Source organism: Cervus canadensis, chromosome 17 (assembly GCF_019320065.1).
Source record: "Cervus canadensis isolate Bull #8, Minnesota chromosome 17, ASM1932006v1, whole genome shotgun sequence".
NCBI classification, from domain to species: domain Eukaryota; kingdom Metazoa; phylum Chordata; class Mammalia; order Artiodactyla; family Cervidae; genus Cervus; species Cervus canadensis.
In genome coordinates, this window is record NC_057402.1 from 56,866,145 (window position 1) to 56,881,004 (window position 14,860).

The following is a 14,860-nucleotide window of genomic DNA, read 5'->3' on the forward strand; positions in this document are numbered from 1 at the left end:
CGGCCTGTGTCCCCGTCGCTCGCTTCCCTCGATCCGGACCGCTGAGCGTCAGGGACGCCTGCGATGCGCTCAGACCCCTCGCCCTCTTCCCGGCTTCCCCCAGCCCCCGGGAGGAGGCGCTGGCGCCCGGGTCGGCCTCTGGTCCCTCCCCGTCGGCGTCCCCGGAGCCCCCATTCACAAAGCCCCGCTTGGAGGAGGCCACACACACACACACACACATACACACACACACAGACACAAACACACACACACACACCCCGAAGAGGGGAGCTTGATCTTGTCTCATTGGTGTCTCGGGCCTGAAAGGAAAATCGTTTGGGTAAACAGCCAAGCTTCCAGGCTTAGCGCCCGGCTCCCGCCCCCGCCCCCCGCCCCTCCGCCTCCCCCACTCCCCTTCCACCCCGCCCGCCACCCACACTCCGCTCCGCAGCCGGGCCCCGAGCGAGCTCCGCGCCGCCGGCCGGGAGCCCGGGGCTCACGAGTTCAAAGGGCCGCGGCCCCGAGGGGATGCCCTCCTCGCTGTGCCCCGGGGGGCAGAAGCGGACCGCAGGGCGGTGGGACCGGCCCGGGCCACGGTAGGAACCTCGAAACCTCCCGCTTCCCCAAATAGAGCGGGTGTCGGGGGAGGGCGCCGGGGAGTTCCGAGCCCGGAGGGACTGTTTGGCCAAGACCGAGCGGAGGCTGAGCCCCGGGCCCGGGCGGGCCGTCCGGGGCAGGTGCTCAAGTGTGTGCACGATCGCGGGCGAGGGCGGTGAGCCTCCGCAGGCCCCGCGGCGGTCCGCACACTGCGGGGTGACTACCGGGTCCCCACCTCCCTCCAAGCGGGGCGGCTCCTGGAAAAGCCTTTAATCTGATATTAAGGGTTTTCCGAAGTTTGATTCTTTCCAAAGGAGAGTTCTTCACTTAACTGACTATAAACATAATTAATAGTTATTTAACATGCAAAGAAAAAAAAAGGCAACCTTTATGATGTTTAAAAGGATATTGCTCTCTCTCTCTAGTTCACACTCTTAAAACCTCGAAATCTGAAAATATCCTGATGAGATTATTAGACTTGATTATATGGTGACATCCCCCTCCCCTTTCCTTTAATGAAATTCTTCTCTCTCCTGCCTTCCTCTCTCTCTTGTTCTCTCTTTCTCCTTCTCCCAGTCTCAATCTCTCTCTAATCCAGGAGTCATTAGCAACACCCTCTGGCTACATGTTTTGCATCAGTGAAACATTGTGACATAGTTGTAATACAAACTCTGCCGCCTTGCACTGCATCTTGCGGTAGGAAGTGTAATAGCAATAAAAATCATTTTTCATCTCCAGGCATTATTCAGTGGGAAAAAAAAAAAAACAGAAAATCTGAATGTGAGAAGCCGAGGGGGTGGAGAGAGAAATGAAGAAAGAGAAGATAAAAGGAGGGAAGGAGAAAGAAGAAAAAGCTTTCCAATTTAGAGACTTCTCAGAACTAGAGGCACATAGATTCAAGCCTATCATTTTCTCTGCTTTCCTCTCCTCTGTTTTCATCCTTCTCCCTCGGTGGACCCCTGAACCCTGATAGGAATTGTCTCCTAGTTCCCAGGGTCTCTCAGCCATTCCCTTCGACCCCAACGTAGCATCCCTTCTGGTGAGAAAGCCCCAGAACTCCCAGGGGCTGGGCCACCCCTTCTCAGCTGGCTGGGGTGAGGAATCCTCATTCAAGTCCTGTTAGGAAACTGGGGCCTCTTTCCCATCGGGTCTCTCAGGAATCTTTCCTGGCTTGATGGAGAAGGAACAACCACCCAGCAAGCCAACGTGGCTATTTTCCTGATGCAGCCCTGTAATTTGCGAGCAAGGGCCCTCAGAGAGCCCCCTAATCTTCACTGAGGAGTGCTGCTTACAGGGAGAAGGAGCATTCCCTCCTTTCCCTCCAGCCCTTTGAGAACTCACCCTGCCAACTCAGGGAGGGCAGAGTTTCCGGGAAAGACTCTCCATGTTGCCTTTGCCTGGGCAGGAAAATGCCAGGGCTTACCCACCACCACAAGCACAGTCTCCCCCCACCCGCAGTCCCCAGACCAGCCATCATTCTATGTGGGACCCACCAAGTTCCTTTCAACAAAAACAAACTTGCAGTCAAAACTCAATTAGAGACAGGTTCTGTACCTGCCTCAAAACAAAGAAACCACACAAATCTTCACGGGCCCCTAAAGTAAATACTCTCTACTTTTAACAGGAAAAAAATCTTGTGTTGTGAAATATTTTACTAATCACCCTGTGTCTGGGGCAGTGCGCTTTGAAACACCAAATTGAACAAATACACATGTAAGTGAGTTAAATTTTCTGTGTGTTTTTAGTCGTGTGAGCTGAAGGGTAGGACAAAACTCTTAAGTTACCAACCGGATAAAATAGGGTCAAACTTGCACCTTGAAGAGAAATGCTGTGATTTGCACTTCTTGCCTTTCCTGTTTTCACTGACCTACAGGTGTGCAAGTCAGGGGCGGCATTTTGTGGTTATTTTGTCAGCAGAGACGAGGGTTGGTGAGGGACAGGGTCCCAGTAGGCTGGCCACAGGCATGGCACAGCCCCTCTTTATGTCCATCTGATGAGAATGAGTGGATATGGGTGGAAATCGTAATTGGGAAGGTCTGACTTCATAAGCACCCGCCTCCTGGGAGATATTCGCAGCCGCCACAGCTGAGTGGCCCTGGAACACACGACGGCCCAAATCCGTGGCCTCCGAGAAGACACCGCTCATTTATTTCATGTTTTCTATGAAAGCAACATCACCACTTAGACTCGGTGATGCTGTAGCTGTATATTTGCTCCTCTTTCTCCTATGATTTTCCCTTTCACCCAGTGCAGACATTGCGGGGTATGTCGGTCACAGATCGGTGGGAAGGCGGCCTGTGCGTTTCGGCTTGTCTTCAAGTTTAGATGATGCAGGGAAAACTCTTGACGGTCCAGTGAGGCGGGAGGCTGCGCGGGGCGGCCGAGGAGTTCCCGTTTCCGCAGCGAGGTGGCGCTCCAGGGCGCGGCAGAGCGCCCGGCCGTCCGCGCCGAGCGCCGCGGCCTCGCTCCGGCAGAGACGGCGGCCTGCGAGCGTCACTCCCGCCGGCTCCCTTTTGCCTCGGCGCCAAAAGGCGGGGAGCGCTCAGACCCGCTCGGCCTGCGGGTTCTCGGGGTGGGCAGAGGCCCAGGGCCGCGACCGCGAAGCTGGCTGGGTCGGGGAGCGCCGCGGGGCCCCGCCGGGGCGCGTTGAGGGCGCCGTGGTCCCGGGAGCCCGCGAAGTTCGTATTCGCAGCGGGACCCGGGCGGGGCCGGCGCGGCGGCGCAGGGTCCGCTGGCCCGGTGAGCGCGCGCGGGGTCAGCCCCGGCCCGGACACTCTGGAGGGTTAGGCAGCTCCTCCCCGGGCTCGGGAGCCTTCCTTTTTTTCTTTTCCTTCTTCATTTACGCATATACATATATTTTAAGGAAAAAAAAATACAGGAAAGAAAATCTAATGTTCTCCTTATTGGTTTGTCCCCAAACTAGGCAGTTTTCCAGTTTGATAGTTTTTCTTTTTTCTTTCTTTTCCTTCTCTTTTTAAGAAAACTTTTCTCGCCTTTGGTGTCCCCCACCCCCTTTCTGTTTTCCCTTCTTTTTTCCCCCAACCTATTATACTTCTGAGAGCTGGTTCCTTGTGGGTTGGTGGGTGAGAGAGAGATTAACACTAGCTCCAGAAGACCCAGCATTGGGCAAATGATAGCAAAATGGAAGAAGAAACTATTTCAAATTATTTAACTATTCCCATCCACAAGATTTCGTTTCCACACTTGCCTTCTGTGGGTATCTCGCAGCTCTAAGTCAAAGGCGACCGGCAGGAAATGCGTTTCACCCTGTCACTCTCAACCTGCGGTTGTGGGGCCCATTAGAACCAGTTTGGAAACAATGTCAGAAATGATCATAGTCATAAATAGTCATGGTGAACAGAAATTCTATCCTGCCTGAACTTCCTCTGAGGATTGCCCCGGGCTCTCTGGGACCCGGGCTCCAGGCGCAGACAGTAGGCTGGGCCCTCTTTTCAGCATTTCGATTCCCGGAGCCCTGCCCGGAGAGTTGCCCCCTTACCTAGGGGCTTTGGGTACCTGGCCTGGGCCCTGGCCCCCATCGGGGAGACTCTGTTGAAGCTGCACCCGGCTGCCAACTTGTCACCAGGTGCACTTCTTTTAGTCCGTATTTCCGGCTCCCTCACCCTCCCTGGCATTTTCTGGTATAAATGCAGGAAATTTCAGTCCGATTTAGAAGTCTACAGAAACTCAGAGGGTCAGGTCATTAGAATGTTAACGTGGCGACCAAGAATTATAAACATGATCTAAAAGTCTCTTCCAATTCATCTCTTCAAGTATTTATTTGAGTTAAGCGATGAAAAGTGACAGTTGTGAAATAGACAGCTTTTAAAAGTAATGAAGTCAGATGAGGCTTTAACCTGTCGATTGCGATAAATCAACTTTGAAAAAGACGAATGAAGAATATTACTTGGGCGCCTAACCACCAGCGTTTGCTGGGCAGGCTGCAGATTCTGAAATCGGCCTGCGATTGCCCTGGGAGCCGTGGCCTGGTGAGGCCCTGAGACTGAAACTTGGCCCTTGGGTGACCCAGCAGTCCTGGCACCCGCGCTGCCTGAAGGCAACACTTTGACAGGGATGGGTCTCTCTTTCCGCTTAGACTTGGGCAGATTTCGGCCACCGCGGTTTGTCTGGGCAGGTGACTTCAGCCCTCAGCACGGTTAGAAATTCAGAGGGACCCCCACCCAGGAGACTAACCGCTATGTATGAGAGAGATGGGAGCTCAACCCAGCTCCCCACCCAGCTGAGGGTGTCAACTTCCTCCAGCCAAGGTGTAGAAAGACTAGGACCTGCTGGACCCCTTTGGAACTGGTAGCAGAAGTTGGAAGGTGTAGAAGAGCAGAAAACTAAATTTCCCCGGGGGCTCTGGGTGGGTGGCGCTGGGAGCCCTTCCGGTTCTCACTGACATCAAATCGCCTTGTCTAGGAGGGAACCTGGAAAAGACAGTGACCCCCGGGACAGGCATCCGGAGGTCTTGCTATGGGGAGAAAGGTCTTAATTCTGCATCTCCCCGAGTTAGAGGGTCGGAGATACAGTTCTAAGGAAGGTGAACTGGTAGGGTGTTTTAAAAGAAAGTTGACACATTTTCTTGGAGATCTCAAGCTCCCCACAACAGCAACTTTGGGCCCAGGCTTGGGGGGACTGGTCCCCTTCCCAGGGACTTCAACCCCCAGTCCCTTCCCTGCCACCCCACCCCCACCCCCCGCACCTCCGCCCCGCAAACTCTGAAGGGGCATGCCAGGGGCTTCCAGCCTTCTAGGTCTGCCAGGTCTCTTGCCTCCAACAATTCTCCCGGGCGAGGAGGGCCCAGAGGCTTCCCCCGTTCCCTCTGCCCGTGTGCGATGCTGCTTCTTGGAGAAGCCTGTCCCCCGGGGAGAGGCACCACTCTGCTGGAGCGCCAGCAACAGGTCCCTGCACTTGGTCCCCCGAACCCTCCTCCCCTTGCTCTCTCCATCCTGACTTCTGGGGGCACCTGGGAAGCCTGGGAGCACCTCTCCCGTCTTCTCTCTCGGGGCCAATGCAAAACTCAAGGCCAGCGAGGAGACAGAGCCCGAGTTTGCAGGCAAGTGCCCCGGGGGGGCGGGGGGGGCGGCTCTTAGACCTCTCCTGTGCTTCTCCCCTCCCCAGCCTTCGCCCAGCTCCAAATTCCGATTCTAGTCTGGAGGCTCCGACTCGCTCGACTTTGAAGATGAGACCCGGGGAAAGGGAAAGGAAAGGAACCACGCCCTTCCCGGGGACAGTCACTAGCGACGTAGGGGCCACGCTGGGCTGGTGGCTCCACGCTGCCCACCCGGGCCTGAGACGCTTCCCCCTCCCCCGCGGCCAGGGGGCCTGCTGCCCACCCGGTGCAGCGGCCTCTCCCCCCTTCCTGTCCCTTTTCCTTCTCTGCAGACCACGCCGTGGTGAAGGAGGTGCCCCACCCGGGCGCACAGGTCTCCCACTCTCCGCGCGCTCGGCCCGCCCTCCGGGTCAGCCGAGCTGGAACCCGGCGGCGGGGATCCCGCCAGCCGCCGGGCGGCCACCGCCCCCTGCCCGCCCCTCTGGCGCCAGGGTTCCCAGCGTCCCAGGCTGGGGCTTCGGGGGGCGCGGGGGCGCCCGGCCCGCCGGGGTTGGAGGGTGGGTAGCGGGGAGAGCAACTCCCAGTTTCCGGCCGGGCGGAGGGGGCCGCTGAGACTCCTCCTCCTCTCCGCCCCGAGGCACCCGACCGCGGCTCGCCGCGCGTCTCCGCCCGCCCGAGCGTTTCCATAAATCAGGCCGCTGGCAGGCTGCTAATTAGCTCGGGCCGAAAAGAATAGGCAGAGGGAGAGTCCAGGAGCGCTGAGGGGGGTGGGGGTGCCAGCTCGGTAGGTGGGAGATCAGAATTTCCCCGGGACCAACCGGAGGCTCCGCGGGGCACGCCAGCAGCCCCCGCGGAGGACCCCTCACATCGCTCCTCCCGCCCCCCACACCCCCCTCCAGCCGAGGCCTCCAAGCTGGGCCCCCAGATCACAAGCCCCCCGCACCGAGCGCATCCCCGCGTTCGACCCGGCCCGCCCACCCACGCCGCCGCCCGCTCTCCCACTCGCTGAGCCAGCCCCGCGTTAATTCTCTCTCCCCTCACCCCCTACAATCTCGCAAGACTTTTCACAACTCATCCCGAGTGTTTCCTCCTTAAGCCCGCAGCCTCCGGCGGGAACAGCCGCCGGGCAAAGAGGGAGGTGGGTCTGGAAGGAGGGCCAGCCCCCCTCCAGGCTTTTGGGATGGCGGGATGCTCCCAGGTATGGAGGACGCTGTGTGGCCTTGGACCTGTTCCCCCTCCCCCAGCGACAAGGCAAGGCAGGCCCTTCGAGATGAGAAATAATAACTAAAGTTGGAATATTGATGGCCGTGTAAATTCAGAGCAGAGCACGCGGCGAGAGAGCAACCGCTGTTTATTTTCTCTCTTTCCTCCCCCACCCGTCTCCCAGGCCGCCTGGCTCCGCTCGCCCCCGCCTCCCCCCCCAGTCCTCCCCGCCCTCGGCCGGGAAGGGACTCTGCGATGACATCAGCCTCCCCGCCCCCGGCCCCGGGACCCCGGAGCGGAGATTGACAGGTGTCGCTCGCAAGGACAATGCCTTCCAGGTGTCATCATCGCCGACTCAGCCCTCCCCACCCGCCCTCTCTGCCCCCTTCACTTCCAACGCGCCTGCCGCCGTCCCCCCCCCTCCTCCCGCCCCGTTTCTCCTCCGAGGGAAGCGCTCTCTCCACCCCTCCCCTAGCTCCTCGCGTCTGGGCCTCGGGGCCTCGGTCTGTACGGGCGGGGTGGCGGGACTCCGCCTGGTGCCTGCGGCGGGGCGGCCCGGAGATGCCCCGAGCCCCGGGACGGGTCGAGGCTGCGAGAGGCAGCTCCGGCAAAGGCCGATCGGTGTCTGCTCTCCATCCCCATCCTCGCCCCGACCCCGAGACACTCCACAAGCACACGCGCGCGCACACACAATATAACAGACGCGAAGATAATCCTGCCATCTGGCAAATCCCAAATTTGGCGCCCAAGCTCTGAAAGCCACGGCGAAGTGGCATCAGGGAGTAGGTGGCTGGCTGAACCTGCCCTGCGCTCTGGAGCCGAAACGAGGGTGCTGAGTTCCGCGCCCGCAGCTGCCCGCACCTTGGCTGATCCCCCATCCCTGCCCTGACCCCTCGATTTTGTGAGGTTTTGCTCTTACAGTGGACAGAGGCTCTGGGAGTCGGGAATGGGGACACAGGAATTCCGGGGCGGGGGCGGCCGTCCCAGTTCCCACCAACACTGCCTCAATGAGCTAAAACCCAAATTCGGCTTCATTATGTAACACCAAATGTAATTTATAGCTGGGCGGCCTGTCGGCAGCGATTTAGATCTTTTGGTGATAAGGATCACACTTATTAGATTTCTTCAAAGCCAATGGGGGTTTTCTGTGTATGTGTGTGTGTGTGTTTAAGGAGGGAATTTGTGCTAAATTGCCCAGTGCTCGTGTGATAACTGTCAAAAGTTTGACATCAAAGGAGCTAATATTATTCAGTTACTAGAGACGCTGTCTGTCTAAATAAGAATATCTTAATTACTGCATGACAAAGGTAGGAAGGGGTCGGATCTGAAAAGGGGAGGACATTCAGACACTCCTTTTGATGCGCTATCTATATTAGACCAATGCGTGGCTCTTAATCAGGCTTCCCCCGATTTCCCTTCCTCTCCCCCGTCGGTCCTCTGAACTTTATAACTATATGTAAACACGTTGTCAGTGGGCACATAATCTTCTCGGGTTCTTATTAGAAGAAATTTCCATCCTTTCCCGTTCTAGATTAGCAGTGGAGTCCGCTCCATCAATGAAGGGACTAAGGTTTCGTGGACAATAATGTGGCAATTGTTGATGGTTTGTGACCCATAAAATGTGGAGGTGACTGTTCTGGCTTTGGTATGTAATTATGCAAAACACTTTCCATAAAGACTTGCCATTCGATCTAATGGCAGTCCCTGCGGTCTATTTCAAATAGGGAGGGTCTATGTACAGAGAGAGAAAAGTAACATTTGTTTTAACACAGGTTTTATGGGGGGGATGGATAAATACAAACACATCGCAACTGCCGCCCAAAGTATTTTTTCGAGTCGAATTAAAATAATTACGAGGGGGTTTAATAAGTTAATCATAGCAACACGGCCTATCCAAACACAGAGGGAGGGGCGTTCAGGCTTCAGCCCACCACCTCCGCGACCTGGGACTGGGCTTGTGGGTGGCGATTCACCCTCCCGCTTAGGCAGAGGAGGGTGAGGCTCCGTGCCGTCTCGGTCCACCTGGGTGCCGGGCTGGGCTCTCAAGCTCACTCTGGGGCTGAGATTGGGGGAAGGGTGGGCAACGTCCCCACCCCAAAATCTTGTCCGCGGAATTATTCGACAGAGGGAAGTTTAACAAAGCAGTCGTCTCCCAGGAAGCCCTCCCCCACACTCCCTCCGCCTCTAGCGCCCTCAAACCCCCAGGATCTGGGGCCCACAGAAGGCCTGGTGGGAGGGGATGCGGGGCCGGAAGGAGTGCCCGCAGGATTGGGGTGAGATGTCTAAACTCGGCGCTCTGGCTCAAGACATAGTTGCGGGCCCGACTCCCGGCGGCTGAAAGCAGCACCTTTCCGTGCCACCTGAGGTTCTGTTTTGTTCTTAAAAAAGGAGAAGACGACTCTAAAAAAGCTTGGAGAAGAGGTGGAATGAGACACGAGGTGGTCAGCCGTCCCAGCCGCCGGCTACAAAGCAAGCGTTTCTCTGTAGCACCGTTGCCCCCCACCCCGCCCGGAGAGGCGCCCCCCAGACTCAGATCCGCTCTGCGTCCAGCTCCGCGGCCTCCCTGCCCGCTGCGCAGTGACGTGGCAGTGTGAGTTCCGCAGACACAGGCGACAGGGGATTTTTTTTTTTTTTTCCAAGGGGGAAATGATGATTAAAAGAGAGAATCATCTAAATATCAAAGTGACACATGGGGAGACCTGGAAAAAATATTTAAGCTAATGAAAAGCAAATAAAGAAGCAGGCACTTAGGCCGGGAAATTAAATATTATGTTTAAGATGGTGCTTTTGTGCGGGCTTGAAGATTTCCGATTCATGTACACATAATAAACACTCAGGTTTGTCATCTGGAGGTGCAAATCTGAAAGATATTCCAACAAATGAAGTGCCGGCAGAGAGAGGAATAAAGAGATCGGCGCCTGTCAGGGGTCAGGCAGCCTGAGATTGCTTCTAGAGATCTTTTGAAAATTTCACACGATTGAAGGCTTAGGGGCTTCACTGTGCTTGCATTTCAAACTCAGATCAGTGGGATCACAATCAAAAATAGAGGTCTGGAAAAATTTGATGCAAAGATGGCCATGGGCTGCAGCGTTTCTCTCACTAGCTCACTCTTTCTCTCCTCCCCCTCCCTTTTTTCTTTCCAAGACAGACACCCTGACATGGCTGTGATCCTTTGGATGACAGAGTTGTCAGAAAAGAAAGAGAAAATTGCATCTTGTCTCGTAACTTCTTTTCAGTCAAAAGGAATTTAGGATCTTATTTCCAATAAAAGAGAGAAAAAATGACCATTTTCTGGCAAGCATAGGACCCTAGCTCAAAAGAGTTTTGGGTTTCATAATTAGCGATTTACTCCTAGACATTTAGGTCTTCGTCTCCTCTTCATTTATCCAGATTATTAAGATGATTTCTCATTCAACTTGTGCCCCTACATTACATTTAAATTTCTTCCCACTGTCAATCTTATACAAGTTCAGGTAGATAAACATAAGTACACACTTACACATATACATGTATATGCACACACAACTTTGTTAAACCTGGAGATTGGCCTGGCTACTTCATATTTTGTGGGATTTCGTGCCCACTCAAATTGCATCCAACCCCTCAAGATGTCAGCATTTTCTGGTTCAAACAGGACACAGGAAAATCAATTGTCTCTCTGATTGATCCATGGCTGGTGCAGGGAGAAAATAAAGGAACAGGGAGGGTGGGTCCTGTGAGAACCCACCCTGAGATGGGACCAGGCTGAGTAGACGCAAAGAAGCTGGTTTGACAGTCCGGGCTGTAAAAGACTTTGTGAACAAGCAGAAGTAATGCCAGCTATGCTAAAATGGGAGTCATCTAAAGTGAATTTCTCTTAGTTTAGCCAACTTTAGGAAGATAAAATAGAACAGCTAATTCATCATAATTTTGCCAGTTTTCCTATTTACCTAGCTAGCATAGACAAACAACAAGGTACTTTGGGGAAATAATCTAAATTATCGTTGGGTTTCATTAAGTCTGAGACCAAGATGAGCAGAAGTTAGATTCCTAAGAACTTCTCTTAAGTGCATGTGTTAAGAGCGGTGACCTCACAGGGGAGGAGGAGGCCAGAGTAAAGAATGTCTCCTGTTCTCTGAATTACCAAGTCAAACCGTTTAAAAACATGTGTTCTTTAACAGGTGGGCAGAAAGGGAAAAGTGTTAAGAGTTGCTCTAACTGGTTTTACAAGTTCAAATCCTTGACTGCTCTAGGTTCTGTCCACCCGAGCGGCCGCTGCCGGCCCCTCCTAGTTGGGGAGCAGGGGCTGAACCCCGGTCGCGGTTGGGGAGGGGGACAGGCCTCCGCTGCAGGCAGTCTCCCCTGTACCAGCCCGAGGGGGGCGACTCGGCTTCGGACCCCCTGGATTTGGGATTCCGGAAGAAAGGCGGAGGAAAAGCAGAGTGCCCCTCAAATCTCACATCCAGACCCTTGGCATAACCTCAGGTTATCAGGGCAGAACCTCCCGCCCCGGAGGTTTGGGAGTCAGCGGCCCTATATCTACAGGGCGGCGGCTCTTCTAAATCGGCATGTCCTATATATATATGTCTGGATCTATTTTCCAGACCCACAGGAAAGGAATAGACAGCAGCCCTGAGTATAACTTCTAAACACTTGACCAGAGATGCAAACGAAGGGGAGCCTTCTCTTTGCAAGAGGGCGACCCCCTGGGTTCGCAATCTCGCCCTTTCTCTGTCTCCTACGAGGGACCGAGGCTCCCAGCCGGGCTTTAAAAGCCGGGCTTTTGTCCTTGAATACGGCGGGGCCCTGTCCTGGCTTCCAGGAGGAGCGCTGGAAAAAGGGCCGGCGGGCTAACGGACAGAAAGCCGGGGAGGCTGGAGAACACCCTCGGCCGAAAGGAAACGGCGCCGCCTCCGAGCCGGAGCCGCGCCCGGGCCCCAGCGGGGAGACGGCCCGGCGGGACGAGGGTTAGGCGGGGATCAAGGCCACGGCGGGCGCGCCGAGTGCCCGCCATCCCCGCTGCACCAGGGCCGGAGAGGGCTTGGGGCGCCTTCACCGGGACGTCGGGGGTCTTCCCTGCAGTATGCAGAGCTGGCAGGAGGCTCCATCAAGAGACGCCACGAGGACGCGGTTTTGAGGACTGCCCGCCCTGCCCACCACAGAGGGCCTGGAAGGGAGGTGAAACTCCCGAGTGTCGGCCCCGCCAAGGACCCGCGCGGACTGCCCCTTCCGCAACCTATTAAACAGGAACTTCAGGAATGGGGAAGAGGGTGGTCGCTCCAAACCACGGGCTGCGGGTGACCTCCGGGTCCCCACGTTCTGAGGTCTCCAGCCCTGGGAGCTGTGGATAGGAGTAACCCGTCCTGGCCTCGCCTTGGGGGAGAAAAAAAGGGCGACACAGCGGAGAACTGCAAAGTGCAGGTCAGAGGCTGCAGGGAGCGGGAAAGGAACCCGCGCCTCTAGGTTTTAAAGCAAACAAAGCCGAAAACCACCCCAGAGCCAGAGCTCGGGACGTCCAGGGTAGCGCGTGTGCGGAGCACCCTGCTCCAGGATCATCCCCGGGCAAACCCTGGGCTGGGCCCCGCGTGCGCCTCGGCCTGTCCTGCCTCGAGTCAGGAGACCCTGAGAGTGCACCCCTGTTCGCAGCTGCTGGACCCCTCCGGACAGGGTGGCTCTGGGGGTCGCTGCCCAGGGCAGGGAGGGCTCGGGGCTCAGAGGGGGAGCCCAGCGGCGCTGGAGGCTGGCGCGCACGGCGGGGCCCCATTTCAACCCCTCTGCCAGGCTGCACGCTCTTGCCCTCTCCAGGAGTGAAACATGCAAACCTTCCCGAGAGCTGGGTGGGGAAAGGGGAGCAACCAGAGGCATCTTCTGGCTGTGTTACCACGAGCTCGGAAAGCTCAGCGTTTCCACTGTTGGAAACCTCCCGTGGTGGCTGGGAGAGGACGGCCCCGCGGGGCGGCGAGAAAGTACTCGAATTCCCGCGTTGCCGTCTTGGCCTTTTCTAAAAATGATTTAAAAAAAAAAAAAGAAACTAAAAACTCCAGGCGAGGCAACGCCTTTCTTCCTCTTTTGATATGACATCCACTAAATAAAATCCGCTTTTAAGCTGTCTGTTCTCTAACTTCAAAGGAGCAAATGTTAATTTTACCTTTATTTAAATGGTTGCCAGGCTGACTCGTGAGGGGTTCTCCCCCTCCTCCGGCCCTCCCTCTAGATTTTAACATATGGAGTACTGTAATGATTTAGCGCCACTCCGGAAAGCAGGCAGCTCTTCCCACCTGCCTCCTGCCTCCCCCAACACTTTGCCTCATTTTTGTTGATATTGTTAATATCATGGACCGCTCCTTAAAGTTTAGCCGGAAATGCACGGGGCCAGGACACAAATGGCCAGTGTGTGGGTTGTCTCCAGAGGCCTGTAAGTGGCGACACACCAGCAACAGACCCCAGGTCCCCTTGGGTGCCTGCAGACCAGGCCACGTGGGATTTCGTGGGCACCCTCTCCTGGTGCCCACGGCTCATCCATCTAAGCCCAGACATGAATGTTTTTACTCCACACACGCCCAGGTGACCACACTCCCGGCGGTTTGCCACTAGAGCCTGGAAGTCTGTTCCTTGAAGGCAAGGCTGCAGACCTGTAGGGAAACGCAGGGAATTTCAGGTGATCTTTTTGATCACACCTCCAGTTTTTAGGATCGCCTGCCAATTTCTCAGTGTGTTTCTGTCCAGATAGACTAAGCTCTTTGTAGTTAATTAACCTGTGGTCCAGCTATGATTAGTACACAGCGAAGAAAAGGCTGGAAGAGGGGATATTAGAAAGAGGAGAGGGAAATAAACAGCGTGCGTTTAGCCCCATTCCTTTGCACCGGTCGGCCGCAGTTCGTTACCGACTTTCCAGCTGCAAGGACGCTGTGCGCCATTTACAGTAATTGAATTGCTGTTATAACACCTTTCAGGGGAACAGCAATGCGTTTCAAAAAAAGTTGTGCACGGCCTGCGGCTGCCTTTCCTGCTCTTGCTACCACCAGCCGCCCGTTGGGCAGAGCTGCCCCTCGGGGACTGGGGACACCGGCCCTGATGACTCCAGCCCAGGGCGGGCACGTCCCCAGTCCGGCAAGCACTCTGAGGTTGCCGGGGACCCCGAGAGGCCAGAGCCCGAAGCCTAGTCTGAATAAAAGATGAGGACACGACCTGGAAGTGTAGAAACTAGTGAAAGCAACCTGCGATCCAGAGAAATCCGGGCGCCACCAAGACCTCTGCCCTCACTCTTCCACTGGATTCGGATTCCCGGCGCTGCCTGCAGCTAAGGGTGGTTCAGACAGCGCTCCTTTGCCCTCTGCCCTTCCCCCAGCCTTGGCCTGGCATCTCTGGGTACCTGATTGCCTTGAGAAAGAGGAAAATCTCCTGTCCAGGGCTAGGCACCCGAGTTTGGGGGCCTGTGCTGAGACAGCCTGTCATGTGTTTCCCCCAACCCTACTCCCATGACCTCCCCAGCCTCCGATTTTGGCCAAGTGAGGCTGCGGCAAAGCCTGGGAGGCCCCAGGATTCATCACCCCCCTCTAGTCTCTTGGCAACAGCCCTGGCCTCCTTCCTCTTCCGAGGTGGATCCCTCCAGCCCTTCTCCTATCTCTCCTACCCCGCAGCAGTGGCCTTGCTGAAACCTCGGGGCCAGCCAACTCTTTCCCCTGGTACCCTTCCCTCCAGGCTGACTCCTCTCTTGAACGCTACACAACTTTCTAGGTGGAGAGAGCAAACTTGATTCATTGGTTTTTCCCTCTCTCCTCCTCCCCACCCCTTTCTGCTCCAGGACAGCCTTTGGCTCGGTGGTCTGGGCAGCAACAGGTTGACAGAAGTGTGCCTAAGTATGTGTGTGTGTAGAAGGAGTGCAAGGGGATCTCCTCACCCTTACCCACCGTGTAAGACTTGTATGGCTAGCTTAAAGAAACTAGGAGAAGAGAAAGGCGTGAACTAGAGGCTGGGCTGTGTTTCAGCAGGCCCTGGGAGGTAAGCCCAGTGCGGCTGGGTGGGACTAGCGCACGGGGCTGCTAA

The 14,860-nt window shown here is 55.9% G+C and overlaps 1 long non-coding RNA gene across 2 annotated transcripts in view; it reads left to right on the plus strand.

Moving 5' to 3' along the window:
• The first annotated feature begins 423 nt into the window (after nt 1-423).
• The window catches only part of LOC122419593, a 37,077-nt gene continuing 22,640 nt past the window's right edge, over nt 424-14,860 (plus strand). For both annotated transcript variants that reach the window (XR_006262934.1, XR_006262933.1), the window contains exon 1: nt 424-575. This is a non-coding gene — a long non-coding RNA (uncharacterized LOC122419593). The remainder of the gene's footprint in view (nt 576-14,860) is intronic.